This window comes from Macaca mulatta, chromosome 15, assembly GCF_049350105.2.
Source record: "Macaca mulatta isolate MMU2019108-1 chromosome 15, T2T-MMU8v2.0, whole genome shotgun sequence".
Classification (NCBI taxonomy): domain Eukaryota; kingdom Metazoa; phylum Chordata; class Mammalia; order Primates; family Cercopithecidae; genus Macaca; species Macaca mulatta.
The window spans coordinates 79,464,780-79,484,970 of record NC_133420.1 but is presented as its reverse complement, the minus strand read 5'-3'; the positions used below and the strand labels follow the sequence as shown (position 1 = coordinate 79,484,970).

Here is a 20,191-nt window from a genome sequence, read left to right as displayed (position 1 = left end):
AAATAACCACATGATCTTAGACTAATCGCGTAATTTCTCTCTGACCGATTTCATTTCTTCATGTAAAGACAGAATTAATAAAACTTACTCCTTTTTGGAGAGATTTCAGAGTTAAATGGAAAACTCTGTGAACTTGCTTTGAGTTCTAATACAATAGCAGTAATCATGATGATTCAAAGGACAGTAAACCTTTTGTTTTTCCCATGAATGCAGGTTTTAGTCAAATGCCAGCCAAGTATTCTCTGTACACTTGATGCTCCTAAAATATTTATTGTTTTTGATAATGAAGAATAATGTCTTATGCAAAGTAATCTATTCACAAACTTTCTCCCAGTTGGAACTGATATATGTTGAGCCATCTCAGTTATTCTGATAAAGCCCCTCACTACATTTATATCTAACTTCATCAGAAACAAATGATCTTCTTGACATACTTTGGAGAGTTCTGCAAGATTTAACAATGGATGGTGACTTGTTGCATAACAGAACACTTGACTTTTTGCTCTATTTTAAATTACATTTGAGTATTTTTTATTGAGAATCTATTAAATCTAGGGCTCCAAGAACTGGTCTTCCAGTAGTTTACATAACAATAGCTACAACAACAACCGATGTCTGCATCTTGCATTACAGTTGGCAGTGGCTTCCTATAGTTAGATGTTGCCCAAACTTCAGTCATTTTTATAACATCAGCATGATATGTTGCCATATTTTCTTAATTTATGTGTTACTATTTATGAAGTGTTTTACCTTAAATTGACTTACCTTTTAGAATGTAAATGTTTATTTAAAAAGTGAACTTCATATCACTACCATACCCAGAAAATCAATATTGTTTGCCATAAATAGAAAATACATAATTCATTGATTTAGCCATTCCATAAAGTATACATATAGCAAAACATCATGTTGTGCACCATAAATATATACATTTATATTTGCAAATAAAAAATAATAATTTTTGAAAAGAAAGTAAATAAATGCAATGCAACAAAAACAAAACAATATTGTTCCGTTTCTGCCTGATACTGTTGTTGGGTAAAGGTTCCTGAACTTGAGATACATTCTTCTGTGTTTGTGTGTGTAAGTGTGTGTACCAGAGAGAAAGAGAGAGAGAGAGAGAGAGAGAGACTTGCATATCTTATATGAAATTTAGAGACAGCTCTACATTGAGACTTTTACTGAATTATTTAGATTTTTTGGAAAAGATATGATGGATTAGAATCTTAGCAAGCAGTGCAGATACTGTATCCATTTTACAGATGATAAAGCTAGGGCTCAGAGAGATTACATGATTTATTCCTTGAATACTCAGTAAATGGCAGAGCTGGGCTTCAAACACGAGCCTTTTCATTCCAAATCCTGTGCTTTCTCTAATGCACTCAAACCTTCTTGGAGTGAGAGGGGTTGCACAGGGCTTAGATGAAGCACACTGAAGATCCATTCCCTCTGTCATTTATAATCCGGTCAAGGAGATGAGAGGGACCAAAGTCACAGATTTAAGTTGTTTCAAGAGAAAGTAGAAAAGTATGTTTTGAGATAATTGGCCCAAAGAATAATGGTGAAAATATTTAGCAAGTGAGCCCACTGTAAGTTGGACTATTAGGGGAGACTTTCTGGAAGAAGCAAGATTAAAACTCTTGTGTTGAAGGATGGATAAAATTAGATGAATTGAAGATAGAGGTGAAGCCATTTCAAGTGATAACAGCACTTTGATCAGAATAATAAAAAATGTCAAAGCTCTGTTTTGGTTCACTGCATATAGGGGAAAATGCATATATATGTCAGGAAGTACTATGGCTACATTTTAGAGTCTTACATGCTATAAAGTAGAATGAATCACTATTTTGTAATCCTTAAAAATAAACTATTTCCCTCAAAACATGTACAATTCAGCAAACTATCTACAGGGCTTTTTCTCCTAAGGAAATAATGATGGATATATACTAATATTTGTAAGAATGTGTCTCATCCTAGCAGGGCAATCGGAAATAACTCCAGTGTTTGATCATATGGGGCTTATTTACATAAAATTAACTACATCAATACTGGGGACCCTGTGCAATCTCCAGAAAAGATTTCAACCTCTGCTACTAAAACATGGTCTGTGGACCAATATTGTCACCTTTACCTGGAACTTGTTAAGATTCAGTTTCTGATGCAGTAGATCTGGGGGAGGGCCTGAGATTCTGCATTTCCAACAAGTTCCCCAGTGATCTGCACATGCATTAACATTTGAGAAGCAGAGGCACATGATTAATGACATGGAAAGATATTTGCAATTAAATGAAACAGGCTGATTTCATAAGAATTAGTTCCATATGATACTATATTGGTAAATTTTAAAAATATGCATACATTCACACATAAGAGAAGGAAATAGGGAAAGAGTGTGTGTGTGTGTGTGTGTGTGTGTGTGTATGTGCAAGACAGACAGATGGGAAGAATATATATTAAAATACCAACAGTGGTGGAATTACTGGAAATTATTTAAATTTTTTTGTGTTTGTATATTTGTATCTACCATGAACATTCATGCCTCTTTCAAAATATAAATAATAAAACTATATTTTCAATTCCTTTTCTGTTTTCAGAATTTTACTGAGTTCTTTCTGGAAAAATAAACAGGAACCCAGAGGCTGAACTGGAAGAAAACAACTCACAGGGATTTAATCAATGTAACAAGAAATTGTCAGAAGAAAGAAAGACTTACAAGATAAGAATTTTCCACTAAGTGTGAAGTAAGTCTATGTAACCTTCACGTCCCTAGTGCTCTTGGAATTTATTTTAAAAACAAAACATTTTTTTTTTTTTTAAAGTAAGGCTATAAAACTCCAGGAGCATAGACATTTTCAAGACTGCCAACTGGGAAAGTACTTTCAGGATGAAACAGATCGGTTTCCCTTAACAAGTATTTTTAGTGGTTTTACTCTGAGTTCTGGTTGGGAATATTCCAGCAATGTCACTTAGAAGTTGAAAGAGGACCCAACTGCTTTGTCAGAATGATTCTTTGCCTGCCTTCTCCCTTGGAAAATTTACCTTAATCTTTATTCATTTCTGTGCGTTGTCCCCATTTGGGTGATCCCTTTGTTCTCAGCATATGATGTTGAGAACAGCTTCACTATTTCTTTGCTGCTGGGATGTTTAGGCAATGGAAGTAAGTTAAGATGATTAAATGAGATAATGCAAATAAAACATTTATTATAAAGGAAATACTTAAAAAGTTGACTGATTGGGAACTGGCGTTGTGGCGTGACTATGGGGACTCTCCAGGGAAATATCAACTGCCCCCGAACAGAACTGAAGAAAAAGCTGTTCAAGCACCTGTGGGTATTGAACTGGGAGTGGCATCTGAGGCACCGGGTGGTTGGGGCTGTGATAGACCAAGGGCTGATCATGCAGCACCACCTCAAGAAGCGGGCATCCAGTGCACGTACCAACATTACTCTGTCCGGTAAGAAGCGCAGAAAACTTCTCCAGCAGATCCAGCTTGCCTGGAAAGAGAAAGCAGCCATGGAAGTGGAAGCCCCTCAAAACTATCCAGGACTAGTGAGCCACAGCTCAAAAGGCAAAAGAGGACAAAAGTCCCTAGGATGTAGAAATGAAGGACCTTGAAGATGCGAGCGAAACCTCTTCCTCTAGAAGATTCTCAACTGGATCCAGAAGGACTCAGTGGTTGTTTTAGAGGACTTTGGCAAAAGCAGTGCCCCTTTTCACCAGATTTCCTCCTCCCTAATCCTCCCATAGAAGGATGTCTTTGGGAGGGAGGAGGGTACAGAAGAAAGATTGTAGAAGAGCCTCTTTACAAGTCAACTCCATTTGTAAGAAAGCCCTAGCACTCTGAAAATAATTTTTTGACTGATTAATTCATCATTCAACAACTGTGTACCATGTGACCATCCTCTACCCCTATGGGCAGAGGATGCAGATGATCCCAGACTTGTTTCCTTACCTCAAGATGCTTTCAGGTAAGGGGATATAACCAAGGAAACAGAAGTACCTTGCAGTGTCACAAGTGCCATGACAAGGAGAGGGCCAGGTATCACAGGGGCAAATAAGAGGAGTACTAGCCTCATCAAGGGGGTGGTGGTGGTAAATAAATCTTCCTCATTGAAATGACATCTGCTTTGAAATATGATGGACCAGCAGGTTTTGGCCAGGAATAGCTGAGAAGTTCCAGACAGTGGGAATAACACATTTACACGTTCAAATATGAGAAAGAACACAAATGTTCAGGTGCTCAACAAACTAAAAGTGCTAGGATATGAGTGTGGCATGGAGGGTGGGGGCAGTAGAAAGAAGGAAAATAATATGAGGGATCTGTAGAGCCTGGTGATGAATGGGCCTTGTCAGCCATGCGGAGGAAGTTTCACTTCATCCAAAGGTCTGCGGGAAAGATTAGGGTCAAATATGGTATCATAGGGGTTTTAGGCAGATTGCTCTGGGCACAGGTGGAGAAAGACTGGAGACAAGCCAAGAGGACTGCAAATCAGCCAGCTGGGATGCTGCTGCAGGAACACAGGGAGAGATGATCCCATCCTCAAGCCAATGGAAATAGATGACTATACATGAAATGAGACTGGTGATTAACTGGAAGTTGGGAGATGATGGAACAGACCCAGAGAATGTGCTTAATACATGCCCATTTTCTTCTTTACTTCTCCACAGATATCTATTGGCCACTTCAGGCCAAGGAAAGATTAACCCAGTAGTAGTAAAAAAAAAAAATTTCTAGAAGCAAAATAACTGTGTGCTTAGCAGTTCTCTAAGTAAGGTCTGGGAATTCTTGAGGGTCACTGCATTTCTATTCGAGGGGTCTGTGAGGTCACAACTATTTTCACAACAATTCTAAGATGCTGTTTGCCTTTTTTGTTTTCATTCTTTCACAAACATGCAGCGGATTCTTCCAGAGGCTACGTGATGTGTTATAATGCAATTGCTGTGATGGCTAAAGTTATATGTGCTTGGATTTTCTTGAGCTTTAAATTGTCCCAGTTTTAATTTCAAATATAGTAAATACAGAAAGATATAGTCTCCATAACAAAAGCTCTTTGAGGTCCTCAATAATGCTTAAGAGTATAAAAGAAACCTGAAGCCACAAAATTTGACAACCAATGCCATAAATATTTAAAGAAAATTTTAAAGGCATCCACTACCAAGAGCTTAAAAAAATTACGAGTGAGGATAAACTCTACTGATTGAGGAGCCTAATTCTTATCTTAGTTTTGTTGTCCTTTCAAATCTGAGCCGTTGCTGGCTTAATATAAAGATAATGCCTGGGATTTTATTTCTAGAAGAACACATCCAACTAACAAAATCAAAGCACATACCATACAATATACTAAGTAGAAATATGAAATCCATATATGCGATTCTGAATATACTTTGTTCTTTAAACTTATTTTTAAAGTTGGAAAACAGAGTCACTGAGTAATACTCATATCTTAGAACAAAATCTCTGTTGTGTAGGCAGAAAAGCAAAATAGAAGTGACAGTGTGGGCAAGTGGAAAATAACACAGTGAGGAGAAATGATGCAAACTAGACTCAGAACCAGAGCTGTAAATGCAAGTTGCCAACCCAAAAGGACTTCAGGATCCCCTATGAACCATTATTTCAAAAAACAAGGGCAGTTGGCTAGCAAATAAAGCATAAACCTGGTAGTCATCCACACATCATTTGAAGAGGCCTGGAGACAGTGGAGGACACTTTTCTGTGCCCCTGAACAATACCAAAGTGGCTGCCCTTCCAAGAGGTCATCAGGTGTCTCAGCACAAAAAGTCTGGGGAAGGTCAGGATAAGAGCAATACAGAAAACAGCCCCAGAGACTGAGGGCAGTCAGAGTTCCACGCTTAGGACGAGGATTCCATATGGCTGTTAGGAATGTGATGTGGCTAGTACATTGGAGGAACTGAATGCTTAATTTTATTTCATGTTCACTAATATAAATTGAAAGAGCCATGAGTCTAGTAATGATCATACTCGAGAACTCTATTCCAGAACTTTAGTGAAATGATCTTCCCAACCTCTGGAGAGCCAACTCTAAGATCTCCTATCATGGTGCAAGATGGGTTTGAATGTACTCTTCAGGTAAACACATATGTGAAATCCTTGTCTCCCACCAAAACCCACTCAGCTTCCTAGGACATCTGCCAGCAAAGCCAGCTAGTTCTCCTTGGGGAGTTTGGAATAGGAGCTTAGTAAAGAGGGAAGCAGAGCAGACAAAGGAGAGGCAGGAGTCTTGCCTGTTACCCCACGTGACCTGGCCCTGAGCTATCTTCCAAATTCTTTTCCTGATACGTAACTGCTTGTTACCGTGCTCCAGTGACACACACCCCCTAGGTCTTCCTTGAATATATCAAGCAAGTTCCCATCTCATGGTCTGTTGTGTTTATTTACTTTCTTCTTACCCTGGAATGCTCTTTCTCTGGATCAGGGTTTCTTAACTTCAGTGCTAGTGACATTTTAAGCTGGATAATTCTTTGCTACAGGGACCTCCCCTCTGCAGCACAGGGTGTTTAGCAGCATCCTTGTTCTCTATCCACCAGATGCCAGTACCATCCCTTCCCCCAGTTGTGACAATTAAAAACTTCTCCAGACATCAAACGTCCCTGGAGAGGCACAGTCACCCTGGTTAAGAATCACTGCCCTAGATATCTGCATGATTCACTTTCTCACTTAATTTAGTTCTGTACTCAGATGTCACCTCCAGGGAATCTTTTTCAAAACCTTGTACCTCTCTGTCCCCTTTCCCTGTTTTACTTTTCTTCCCAGTATTTATCACTAGTTAACATTATATCAGATACTTCTTTGTTTCTTGTTTCTTTGCCTGCTTTGTTTACTGCTGTATCCTAGCACCTAGTATCTAGTTGATTGTTAGATGCTTTATAAATATATATTGAATGAAGGAAGGAAGTACCTGCACCATTTGTAAAGTCAAGAGACAGGAAGTTTTCATTCTGGGAGAATGGACACATGTCACCAGGAGAAAAGCTTTAACTCAATTTAGCTATTAAAATCTGTATTGGTTGTTACATAACAATGATAAGGCTTTAGGGCATTTTCTAATAATGGGCATACTTTTACTCACCTTCTCTAAAATCATGCTTTGAATGCAAAAATAAGTTATAATTTTAAATGTATTTGTCAACCGCTTTTATAAATAGTATGCAATTTTGAGACCTAAAACTGTGGTCATATCATCAAGAATCTATGTTCTTACCTGATTTTAACATTGATGTCTCTTTGCTATTGTGCAAAAGACATTTTGATAATGAGAAGAAGGCCTGATGAAAGGCCTACATTTTCCTTCATAGTTATAAATTGAAAATGTGTTTCCAAGAGGTTTTTATTAGCATTACTGTGTATAAGCCTATCATTTCAGTAACTCCAGCCCTAGGAAATTTAATCATGCGCTGAAGTCCTTACTTACTTGTAAGATTCAGGTTTTTCACCCATGATGATTTGTTATAATCTTCCTGAATTCCTCAAGAATACTAGACTAATTTATAAGATGCTGACTTTCTTCTGGAAAGAAGTATAAATATTCAAAAGAAATTACAAGCACCAAGTAAATTGCACATTTTGGAGAATAAGGGAAGAATATCCCCTAAGTGTTGGTAGATGGCCAGAGTATTCTCCTACAACCTGGATCTAGCCAATTATTAAATGAAGTCCCATAACACCTCAACTCCTAAAAATCTGCAGGGACTAAGAACTTCTGAATATATTAACTAGAATTTTTTAAAGTTAAGTAATTCTACTTTCACATTTTCAAGGTTTTTATTGATGTAAGTCTTTCTACAACAACACACACTGCTATCCTTTTTAATAATAGAAAATCTGGAACTCTGTGTGTGTGTGTGTGTGTGTGTATGTGACCTATGGCCACCCTTTGTGAAGCTGTGCATATGCACAAACAAGCATGGGTGCAAGTCTCAGAATTAGGTCCCCAAGGGTGGCCCTACAACTTGATTCCTCTTCCAGATGGGGTGCAGCCCTCGCAGAACCATAAAGGCAGCATCCCAAGCCTGCCTTGTAAAAAACTGACTGCTGAATCAAAAGACCAAGAGCAGCCCTTCCCTTTCAGGGGTATTTTGATTCTATAAAATAAAATAAAATAAAATAAAATAAATCACCATCTTTACTTCTGTTTCTAGAGTCTCAACTTTTCAGTAGTCCTGTAAACCTTGTTTGTGATTTCTACAGTCAGCCATTTTGGCAACCCACATCACTTGCCTTTTCCCTTTCACTATTTGAATGGAGGAGGAGCATTCCTTATGAGTCATTTGAGAATTACAAAAATGTTTGTGTGTATATCTATTTAAGGTATACAACATGATGTTATGAAATACATACACAGAGTAAAATGGTCATTACAGTGAAACAAATTTAAGATATCTATCATGTCACAGAGTTATCCATTTTTCCCCTCTGTGGCAACAGCAGCTATAATCTACTCATTTAGCAAGTGTCTTGAATACAATATGCTATTACTAACTATAGTCTTCATGTTGTACATTAGATCTTTAGACATGTTTGTCCTACATATCTGCTACTTTGCACAGAGATAGAGAATAAACAGTGGTTCTCAGGGGTGGGGTTGAGAGGAAGGAAATGGAGAGATGTAAGTCAAATGATACAAAGTAATCCAAGAATTTATGTGAGAAGAGGTGGGAAAAGTCTACTTCTAAGGTGCCTCAACCTTTCCCCCTAACTCCATCCTTACCACCACCACCATCAAACACCATGATAATAATAATAATAATCAGGAAATTAACACTTCTAGACACCTGATGCCAGACTACATTGTTTTTGAAGTATTTCCCAATGTCAAGCTTTGAACAGAATTATAGATACCTACAAAATGAATAAGTTTGAATGTTTTATATAGTATTTGCAAGGAATATCAAAGTCCTCTTGTATTTTCTAATATGTTGCTTTCAGAAAAATATCTCAGTGGATACACTGACAGGCAGAAAGATGATCAAAGATATTAACCCTGCCCCTTCAAGATTAGAGGCATAATTGCCTAGCTGGAGAGAAGCCGAGAAGACTCAAGTAGGACTCAGGTTTGCAATAATCTTTCCCTGAAGGTATAAAAAAAAGATAGAAACCCTTGGGAAATATTCCGCATCCATCTGTGCATTAGCTTGTTCTTTGGAATCAACATTATGGCTCCTCAGATACCTCTGTGCTAAGGATTTTTTCTGAAAGTTGAAAGTTTTATTTTTCTACAAGAGCAGTCCCTGTAGGCACAGTCAACCCATCCTCATTGTGTTTGAGCCCAGGCACAGTCCACAGGGAAGCTGGCAAATGTGACCATGGCACACCATTACATGCTCTTCAGAGGGCTGGAGGGTACTTATAAATGCATTCCCTTGAAGAAAGAAGCAACTGGCAATTTTTATACAGCTGCATTATATGCTGATTATGTACAAAGGCTAAAACCAGGCAAAGTACCTAGCAGAAAATACCCATGCATTATTCAACTAATACGAATCTGTTGTTTTTCTAATTTGCTCTTCAAAACATGTCTTTTCAAGTTGTTCTGAGTTGCAGTTGTTTTGAGGGAGGGAGAACAAAAGTATTCTCTCTTTTCAGGAACAAAAACTCAAATAAAAGAGGTACCCCCATTCAGCTAATCATGGCAGCTTTAACAATATATGGGCAAAATGTACAACAAACTTACAAAATTAGAGACTTTATGAAGAGCATCCCTTTCTAACCAAGTTATTTTAGAACAGAGAAAGGTAAACAATCTATTTATCAGGCTAGGTTTTCCAGGCTTTCCCATTCCAAGTCATTCTTATGTTTTCTTTCCTTCTTCTTCTATTTCTCCCTTTTGCCTTTCCTAATCCATATCGTAAGATACCATGTACAACACACTTACCCCTATTTAACTGCACATGTTCACAGTATCCTACAGTCAAAAGCTCTACTTTGGCAGCAACTTTTTATTGATGAATGCATTTTTATCCTGATTACATGACAGTGATGATGGCTTACTCATTATTTCATTCAGCATACTTATTGTGGGCTTACTATGTGCCAGGAAATGTGTGAGTCCCAATGACAGATAGAACAGGGTTCCTAGCTTCATGGAGCTCATATTCACTGGTTAACTACATGTATGAAGGCTTTCAGTAAATTTTGTGTGCAGTGACACTCTCCTGTGATCCCAGGGGTGATTTAATTTATCCTCACATTAAATATGATCCTCCTGAACAACATAGTGGTGTTCCTTTAGGGCTGATGTATTATATTTGCCTTTATGCCACTCATATCTTGAGAGACTGCTGAGATCTAGAATAGCTTTTTGATAAGCCCCTTTGCCTACCTCCCCTATCTGACCCTTTCTTTCTTACGGGCGCTTGGTGTTTACAGTTTATAGCCACTATCATCACCCTCATTCCCACAGTCTCTTTTCCTTTCCTATTCTTCTGTTGTTTGCCACATGTTTTCTGCTTTTTTATCTTTCTTTTGTCTTGGTCATTCTGAATGCTTTCAGTCTGGTCAGTCAATGGCACTACTATAATCTCTTAGTTTCCAGGTCTTATTAGTTACTATTGTTATTTTTGTACACTCAAAGGCTGGGTAAAATATTCTTTACAACACACATTCATTGGTTCCACCACTGTTTCTTTCTCCCCCATCAAACATAGTTCAGTGCTATTCCAGATGCTTGAAGCTGTTTGTGATCTGATATCTGAGCTCTGGATAATGAACTACCGCAGCTCACTTTGCCAGAGACAGTGAGAGTTCTTCCTGAAATATAAGGTGTACTCACAATATTTGATAAGATATAGAGGCAGAATTAGAAGGTAACAGTTAATGACTAGCACCATGGAAAACAGGCCAAAGGGCACCAAGTTTTGCAGTGTATTTCTATGCAAACTTGAGCATATTGTGCTGGTTCGCTGATTCTCAAGTTTTCAGTAAAGAAAATAGGAATGTTAGATCTCAAAGAGAGATACACTAAGGTTCCACAGAAAAAAGATGCCTCACAAGTAGCCCAGTACACTCCAGTGCATTTTGAAATGGTGGTGGAATGAAATGGTTAGGTAAGTTTAGTTTTTTGGTTAAGCAAGAATTACCATATGTACTATAGATGAATTTCTAATTTTTAAATAATCAGGATAAAATACATTTATCAATAAAAAATTGCTGCCAAAGTGTTTGCCTCAGAGGTCATTAAGAACATAACAACCAAAAAATCCTATTGATTTGTGTTTTTAAAAGAATTATAGAAAAATGGAAGTCTATACAAAGTCATCTACATTCTAATGTTAAACTATTCAACAATAAACTTACACAGTATCTATTCACCTGTTCTGGGCCTAATCTATTGTTTGAGATTCTAAATTTTTTAGCTGACTTTTATCTTATTTTCTTACTTGTTTTATACACCTTCTCCTCCTTTTTCTATGGTTAAAATCATCTGAAGCCTCTTGCAGTGATTATACTGGAGTAGGCTTTTCCACTAAAGGGTCATCAAAGAATTAGTTCTTCAGTGACCCCACTAAATGAAAATTCCACTAAAAACTTTTGTTACAAGAAGAAAATGCATACATGTGTTAAGATCTAATCAAACTGGGATGTCTAAAGACAAAAATAATGGCCAGATGATTTAAAACCTTTTTTTTTTTTTGAGATAGAGTCTCCCTCTGTCACCCAGGCTGGAGTGCAGTGACATGATCTCAGCTCACTGCAACCTCCGCCTCCCAGGTTCAAGCAATTCTCCTGCCTCAGTCTCCTGAGTAGCTGGGATTACAGGAGCATGCCACGACACCTGGCTAATTTTTGTATTTTTAGTAGAGATGGGGTTTCTCCCTGTTGGTAAGGCTGGTCTCGAACTCCTGACCTTGTGATCTGCCTGTCTTGGCCTCCCAAAGTGCTGAGATTACAGGCGTGAGCCACCATGCCTGGCTGATTTAACATTCTTTTTTTTAGACGGGGTCTGGCTCTGTTACCCAGGCTGGAGTGCAGTGGTGCAATCTCGGCTCACTGCAACCTCTGCCTGACAGGTTCCAGCCATTCTCCCACCTCAGCCTCCTGAGCAGCTGAGACCACAGGTGTGTAGCACCATGCCTGGCTAATTTTTTTTGTAATTTTTGTAGAGACAGGGTTCCACCATGTTGCCCAGGCTGGTCTCGAAATCCTGAGCTCAAGCAATCGGCCCACCTTGGCCTCACAAAGTGTGGAGATTACAGGCATGAGCCACTGTGCCCAGCCAATTTAACACTCTTATAGCATCACCATGTTACTTGGACTGGCACCTGTGGTTCTTACTGGAAGTCAGGCTTATGGTCACTGCATCAGGGACACTGAATGACTAGACCTTGACATGAATCTTATACATGTTCAAATGCTTGCATCAAGTTTCCATTGTGGGAAGCCTTTCTTTTAGTTCATTGAAAGATGACCCATTTTCAGTCCTCTTCAACTTCTGGAACTTTAAAGTGTGGTGCCAACTTATTTCCCTCATGATTCTCTCTGAATTTATGCTGGTTTCTTGCCTGTTGAGATTTTAGAGCTGTGAAAGTGGGACACATTTCCCTTGACACATTTCAAACTATTTGAGAAGGAAGAATCCATGTGCAATAAACTGTCACACTGAATATTAGAAGAAAACAATCAAGTCCTTTGTAAAAGGAGTCTCAGTCACCTCTCTTCCACCTCTACTTCATAGAATACCACAAATTCCAAGGTTCCTGAGGAATCTTCCTTCTGGGCATAAACTGCTAAGACTTTATTGCTTGAAGAAGTTTTCTGGGGCATAGCTTGCTAGCCTAGTGCTCATAGTCACAAGACATTCTTTTCCTTGGTTACTAGCATTGAGTTTTGGGTAGGAGCATCTCATTATTCCTCTGGGGACTTATTACAACACTCTTGTCGCCAAATTAGTAGATAAGAAAGTGTGGCTAAGATGTTAAAACCTTGTAGATGATTTGCTACCTGCTTCTAATTTCTTTAGCACTATTATTCTTGTTCTTGTCTGACCTAGACTACTCCACATCATTTTTTGCTTTATCTGAGTTCTTTACAACACTCTCAGAGAAGAGTTCTGCCTTTAACCATATTGATTCCCAGACTTTTGCTGTACAGAGTGAGAGCTGAGGCTGAGAAATGAGAGGAACTGGACTGCTTGAGAGTTTGCATTTAAAACCTCCATTAATGATAAGAGGAGAAAGGGCCCAGAATGTTGAGATGCAGAGGAGAGAAAAGAGGAACCAGCCTGGGTTGCATTTAGGAATTTGTGGAAAGTTTCATTTTTTAATTAAGGTCAAATCTTGAGTACCTACAATAATATCATCAAGTTCACTGATAAAATAAAAGGGATTTCAAGCCTAGACAAACTTCATATAACTATCTCGATGGCTGAGAAGGTTTTTATCTCATGTTTTTATTTATCCATTTGAATCATGCTGTCTTTGGATTTCCATTAATTGCACATAATAGAATTGATCACACCTAGAAACTGTGTTCATCACTGCATACACGAAATATATACATACATTGTTAGGTGATTTCAAGCAAACCACATTAGCTTTCATGGTCTCAGTCTTCAACTGAGGTAACTCTGAAGTCCTAAATTCCATTGGAACTCTATGATATGATTCACATAATGAAATTTCTACAGAGGCTGGGAAGTGACATAAATGAATGAACTAGGCTGGAGGTAAACTGGAAATGCTGCGTTGCTAGTACTATTAGGTTGGTGCACAAGGAATCGTAGTTTTCACCATTAAAAGTAAGTACCAACTTCATATGACCAAGAAATGTAGGTAACCCTTTCTTTGCTATATTGTCTTTTTTCTATTAAAAATTTAAATTTGTAATTTATTATTTTTAATTTCAACGTATACCTCCTCTATCTAAAATAAAAGTTGAAAATATTACATCTTAAGAACTCCTGGGTGTGCCCCACAAAACCCAAATGCACTGATCTGGGACTTTGGGGACATCACTTTGACTTACTCTTAGAATCTACAATAGTTTACCAGATACTGTGAAAGAGCTGCAGAGGATTGTACACAAACTGTTCAACATTGGCGTGAAAATGAAAGTGCTGACTTGGCCGGGCGCGGTGGCTCACGCCTGTAATCTCAGCACTTTGGGAGGCTGAGGCGGGCGGATCACGAGGTCAGGAGATCGAGACCATCCTACCTAACACGGTGAAACCCCGACTCTACTAAAAATACAAAAAATTAGCTGGGCATGGTGCTGGGCGCCTGTAGTCCCAGCTACTCGGGAGGCTGAGGCAGGAGAAAGGCGTGAACCTGGGAGGCGGAGCTTGCAGCCTGGGTGACAGAGCGAGACTCCATTTCAAAAAAAAAAAAAAAAAAAAAAAGTGCTAACTTGAGACACCATGGTCTGAAAATTCAAGGTGGAATTTCACAGTGAACACACGGATTATGAGCCCTGAATGAATTCTTAACTGGTCCCTGAGTGTTGTTAAACTGTGCAGCCGCTAGAAAAAAGCTGTAGCTGTCCATGGTGCTTAAGAATTTTCCTTAATGCTGGAGTTTCGGAGTCTGTGGTATGGAAATACTTTACACTGAACATATTGTACATTAACAATTACAATGACAACAACCCCCCCCCCCAAATATCACCTTGATGTGACTAAAGAGGATTCAATGTACTTCTGACTCATCTCAATAACAAACACTTAAATAGAAACTCATATTCTTGATTTTCTTTTTGTAGTTCTAAAACAATTTGTGTACATGTGGAATGGTGTGTGTGTGCGTGTGTGTGTATGCGTGTGGTGTGTGCGTGTGTGTTGTATCTTTAAAAGCTTCTACCAGCATCACATATTTCCCTGATGTTAATATTTTCATGATTTGGTTGTCTACATTCCCAAAGTATAGTGCTTGACACAAGTGACTGTTTAGGTACCCAGCAATTCTGCTGTGGAGTGTGCATAGGAGCATCAGTTTCTGATCCTTCTTCCCATAAGTTTAACTCCATGGTAACAATTACCTTTTATAAATTTAAGAAAAATCACTGTTGTTCAAAGTAATGGGATTTAAAATTCCTCAGAAAAAACTAAAAAGAAAGAAGTTGAAAAATAGCATCTAATCCCGAAAATTTCCAACTCTGAAAATCCCACTTTAAAAATACAACTCACCTGGTTTATTTTAAAATGAAACATCAGTTCTGTATATTAATAGAGACCCAGAGCAAAATGATTTCAGCTGGATTTCAGTTACAGTAACCCTTTCCATCGTAAATACTCTAAAATGCTGACCCTCTGTTGATACTGGCTAGAAGAATTTTTGTGTGTATATGAAATTATTTATTATTTTGGAGCTAGTGCTTTGATTGGTGCACCAACAACAAAAGAAGAGAAGACAGAAATATGTGTTCCAATATGATAACTAAACACTAAAGTCCTCTTTTTTCACAATGAAGTTTTAAAAGCTTTAACCATGAGATGATAAATCTGATAAAATCAGGGCAATTAATAAAGAAATTAAATAATAAATGAAAAGAAATATTAGAAAGCATTAAAACAGGAGGCTCTTTAAAATGTCATTTAATCCCCATCATTTCAGACGCTTTATGTGTCTTCATCACATCATTCCTATGACTTCCTAATGAAACAGTTCTACGGTCCTCCTAAATTAATCATTCCAACACATAACAGCCTTCATTTTGAGAATAGTTTCATCCTATTTAATCTTAATCTTTGCCATATAAAGTTTATTTCCTTTGTGAGCCTTTATGTTTGTTTACTGATAAACATTGTCATTATTCTTCACATAACTGAAAAGTCACTAAATTAGTGAGGTTCGTTGCTTTTTTTCTGATAAACAGACCTCATATTTTCAAACTCTCTTTGTCTTTTACTCTCCATCTTCTAATATAAGGTTATTTTGCATAATTCTTTTCCAAATTCCTCATACCCCATTGGTTATGCAATCCCTCTTGAGACGGGAAAGCATCCCAGAGACTACCTGTCAGCTGCTATTATATTTTTGTATGTGTTACTTCCATGATCTTGCTCAAATCTAAATGGAAATTATAGAGAAGAGTATTTAAGTAGTTCTATGTATAATAGGAAGTGGGTCCTAATAGATTTCCTTAGGTGAAAAAACCTGGATTTCAGAATGCTGAAACAGAGGAAATAATATATCATCTTCAAGAATGTTCTTTTGGAACATTTATGAGATTGTCAATTCTCTTGAAGCAATAAAAATATAACTCTTCATAGTTGTTAACTGAGCTGAACTGAGAATGCTAGGTTCATCATATATTTTGGTATCACTTTAAAATGAAAATATTATGACCTACTACATAATAACAAATAAAAATCCTGTCTCCTTTGGTACTATTACATCTTTAACAGAAAAGCTGAAAATAGTTGATTAATATTTGGTTTGTAGTTCTGAAGGTATACCTAAAAAGTGCAGGATAAGTCAAGATAATCTTTAAAGGAATCATGGGATATTTATCAGAAAGAACCAGTTAATAATGTTACAAAATGCCCATTAGGCACAGGCATGTGAATTAGGTTCTCTGGGAAGTTAAGAAACAGGATATTAAAAAACAAAATAAAAACAAAAACACCCCAGGATATTCAATCCCTATCTTCAAGATACTAACTCTCAACCTGAAGAGCCTATGCAACAGAAATTCCAGTGTCAGCATCATACAACAAAACAATAAAGAAGATGACCCCTAAACAATCTTAGCACATATGTATTGTTGACTTTGGCTGGGAAGGACAGACATAAGGAGAAATGTCAAAGAGAGTTTCTAGAGCATTTGGAGGTGCTAGACTCAGGTGAAGCTCATATGGAAAGAGATTTTGACTGATGTTGTGAAAGGCTATTTTCTTGTCCTAATAGAATCTGGAAGGTCACCTCTGAAAGTAATGAAATTCCTTCTGCACTGCAATAAGATTGTTCAATTTTTAATTCAAGGAAAATCCCAAAGCAAACGGCACATAAAATATTGGAGCTTGGGGGTGGTAGTGATAAAATTATCATCAAAATTTAAAGACATGTCAATCTAAGCATGCACATGGATCTATTTTTAAATAAATTATATTGTTTTTAAATGACAGATGCCATTTTTATCACGCACATTCCTGCAATCTAATTTACAATAAATCTCCAAATAGCTTAAGGCAATTATTTTAGGTAGTGCTTTATCTAGCAGTCATGTCATTTGCTCTCTTATTCTATTTCTGTTGCATAGATGTGAAGGAGTTTTAATGTATTTCATATTTCTGCTAACAACAAAGAAAAATAAGATACACCAAAAAAGAATGAGCCTACAGAACATCTGGTACTCTTCCCTCATTAAAAAAAAAAATATTTAATACAGGTGTTTCCATTCCAAACATTCTATCATATTCCATTTAATTTACAGTCAACATCCCCCACCAAGCCGTCTTAAGCCATAAACTGTGTCTTTCATCATCTCATAATGACTTTAACATAGATCCTGTGAAATAAGCAATTTTTGCCATAAGACTTTAGGATCGAGTATAACACTGGAAGGGACTCCAAGAAATATCGGCGCTATTACCTTGTGTCCCAGTATAGTTGAATCAGATATGGACATGTCATTTACTGTCTTATTCATAGAATTCTTCTTGAAATCTAATCTCAGGAGAATTTCTAGTAATAATTAATAATAGAAGTCCAGGGCCAGAAGCAAAGAAAGAAAAAAAATTACAGCAAATTTTCAACTCAAAAAGTTTTTTCTACATCATACTTCAGGACAGCAGTTAACAAAAAAAGCTTAATTGGGCAAACATTTTTTGAGAGTCTACTAGAGTGCTATATAAGGTATGTCTCTGTTGATGTGAGCATTTTGCCATACTGAGTATTTTTTACTAAAATCACATTTGTTGGAATGCATTTAACTATTTATGTCTTTAATTTATAATCTAACTCATGATATAATCTGATTTGTGGTACACTCATAATGTCAACACCATTATAATTTTTGCCAAATCTCATAATTTAATTTCCTATATAGCGATATCAATACTGACACAATTGTGGCAACTGGGAGAGAATGTTAATGCATTTGGAGAAGAATTTAAGAGCAAGTCCTTCCAGAAGACTTCGTTTTTGGATAATTCAGAACTACAAAATTTGGTGGATACAGAATCATGATTAATCTCACACTTGGTTAAGTGCATAGCTGATGTTGCTCGACCAGACTTAATAAGAAATGCTAAGAAGAGAATGATACTTCTACACAGCAGCATGTGATAATGTCTGTTTTCCAAACATGACACAATCAGAGCAAGTCATTATCTTTGAGAAAGGTGATGCCTTCAAAGATTAAAGATTCAATAAATATTTGAAAGACAACTTTGCACAGTTTTGATTTGTAAAAGATGAACTGGGGATGGGATAAAATGTCTAAACAACTTGACATGCCTTTTGCCTTTTTTGGAGTGTGGGTGGAGGTTGGGAGGAGATCCTGCTAAAAGCTAACATTATTAATACAAGGTCTGATATTTTACTTCCTTTTCAGTAAAACAATGCCAAGTGTCTTTGTGACATTTGTAAATGGAGAACATTCAGCTTATGCCCAATCTAATTATCTCCAGATGCTTTTAATTCCAAAATACCCACATTATTAAGTTCAGGAAAAATTCATTCTTAGTTTAAAAAGAGAAATAAAAAGTATTTAAAGTCTTTCAATTTCTGGTTAATGTACAAATTTTGGCATATTTAGAAATTTAAACCTCTTTGAAACCAATAGGGCATATTTCAAACACAAACACCAGTTAGATTAGATACCATTAAAGGGAGACTAATAAGCAAACTACAGTTAAATCCAAAATCCTGTACAACTTCAAACGCCAGTCAAATCTCACCTCTTCCTTGTAGCCTCCCCAACTCTCCTTGCCAGAGGAGCTCACGTGCTTCACAACCTTTCCAGCCCTGGTCTGCACCATTCGAAACCTCTGTCTTATACTGTAGTTATATTTATCCACTATTGCACATGCCGGTGGGGTAATTTTGTACCCCTAGAGGCATTTTGCAATGTCTTGAGACATATCTGATTGTCCTAACTGGAGAGGGCGTGTGCTACCAGCATCTAGAAGGTCAAGACCAGGGATACCGCTAAAGATCCACAGTGCTCAGGTCAGTCCCCCACAACAAAGAAATGGTGCTCAGGCTGAGAAACCCTGATTATATCCTGCACACTGTACATCTGGTAAGTGGTTAATTTTATATTCCACGTTATAATTACATGTAACTCAATCAGTTGTTTTCTCAGTAACTAAAAGAGTGAATGCCAATCCAAATGTGCCTCCTCCAGAATAAGTAAATAGTTTAGGTAAGAATTTGGCTCAACATTTTATTTTTATTCTATTTTGGCTTAGGATGAAATGCGTACAAATTCTGTTGAATGTTTTGATGAAAACTTTCAGAGTTGGAGGTAAACTGTCTTCATAATAAGCTATTTTCCTAGGGCTTCATTATATACACCACAGCATTTTTTTTTTGCAGCATTTTATGTGCACATTTACTTTTGCCACTTTAAAGGAAATATATGTAATAATATAATGAGATAGAATATGAATAAAGATTGCAGTATTAAAAAACATATAAAGGCCACCATGACTGCAATCTTTCATGAGTGAGAATTTGGTAAGAATAGTTTACATGCTCTCCTCAGTGTTTCTAAAGACACAGCACTGAACGGAAGTAATATGGACCCACAGATCAGCACTCAACATAGCATATCTTAGAGTTTTTTCCTTACTCCCAGGATACACAGCTGCTGCCCATATTCCCCTCTGGGGTACAGTTATGTCAGACTTGAAAGAAAATCCCAATCCCTACTCTGCCCTGGTCCTTTTATATCCAGACGTATAGAGCATTGGGGAAAAAAAGCATGCTTTCAGTATACAGGCTTCTTCTTAACAAGGAATATTTACAAACACTGTGATCTCCTGATTCTCGAAGCAAACTCAGCTCTAGCGAGCCCACATCCTCATTTAAGAATGAAAGCGGAGTCAAGGCCTATGAGCCCTGATCAAGATTTCTGCCTCCAGCTTTATAGCTCCTCAAAAACCAGTCTTCACAGAGTCACCTCTTGGCGCACAAATATTTCACACTGAACATTGCGTAGGATTACACTTTCTCTCAACAGGTAATCTTCTTGCTGCAGTAATAACACTTTAATTGCCTGGAAAGGAATATAACT

At 37.4% G+C, this 20,191-nt stretch overlaps 1 protein-coding gene and 1 pseudogene across 4 annotated transcripts in view; one reads left to right on the top strand and one right to left on the bottom strand.

The window, feature by feature from the left end:
* Positions 1 to 20,191, bottom strand: part of SLC24A2 (solute carrier family 24 member 2) — a 271,443-nt gene that overhangs the window by 192,900 nt on the left and 58,352 nt on the right. The window lies entirely within an intron of this gene.
* Positions 3,259 to 3,685, top strand: LOC114672785 (uncharacterized protein C11orf98 pseudogene; annotated as a pseudogene).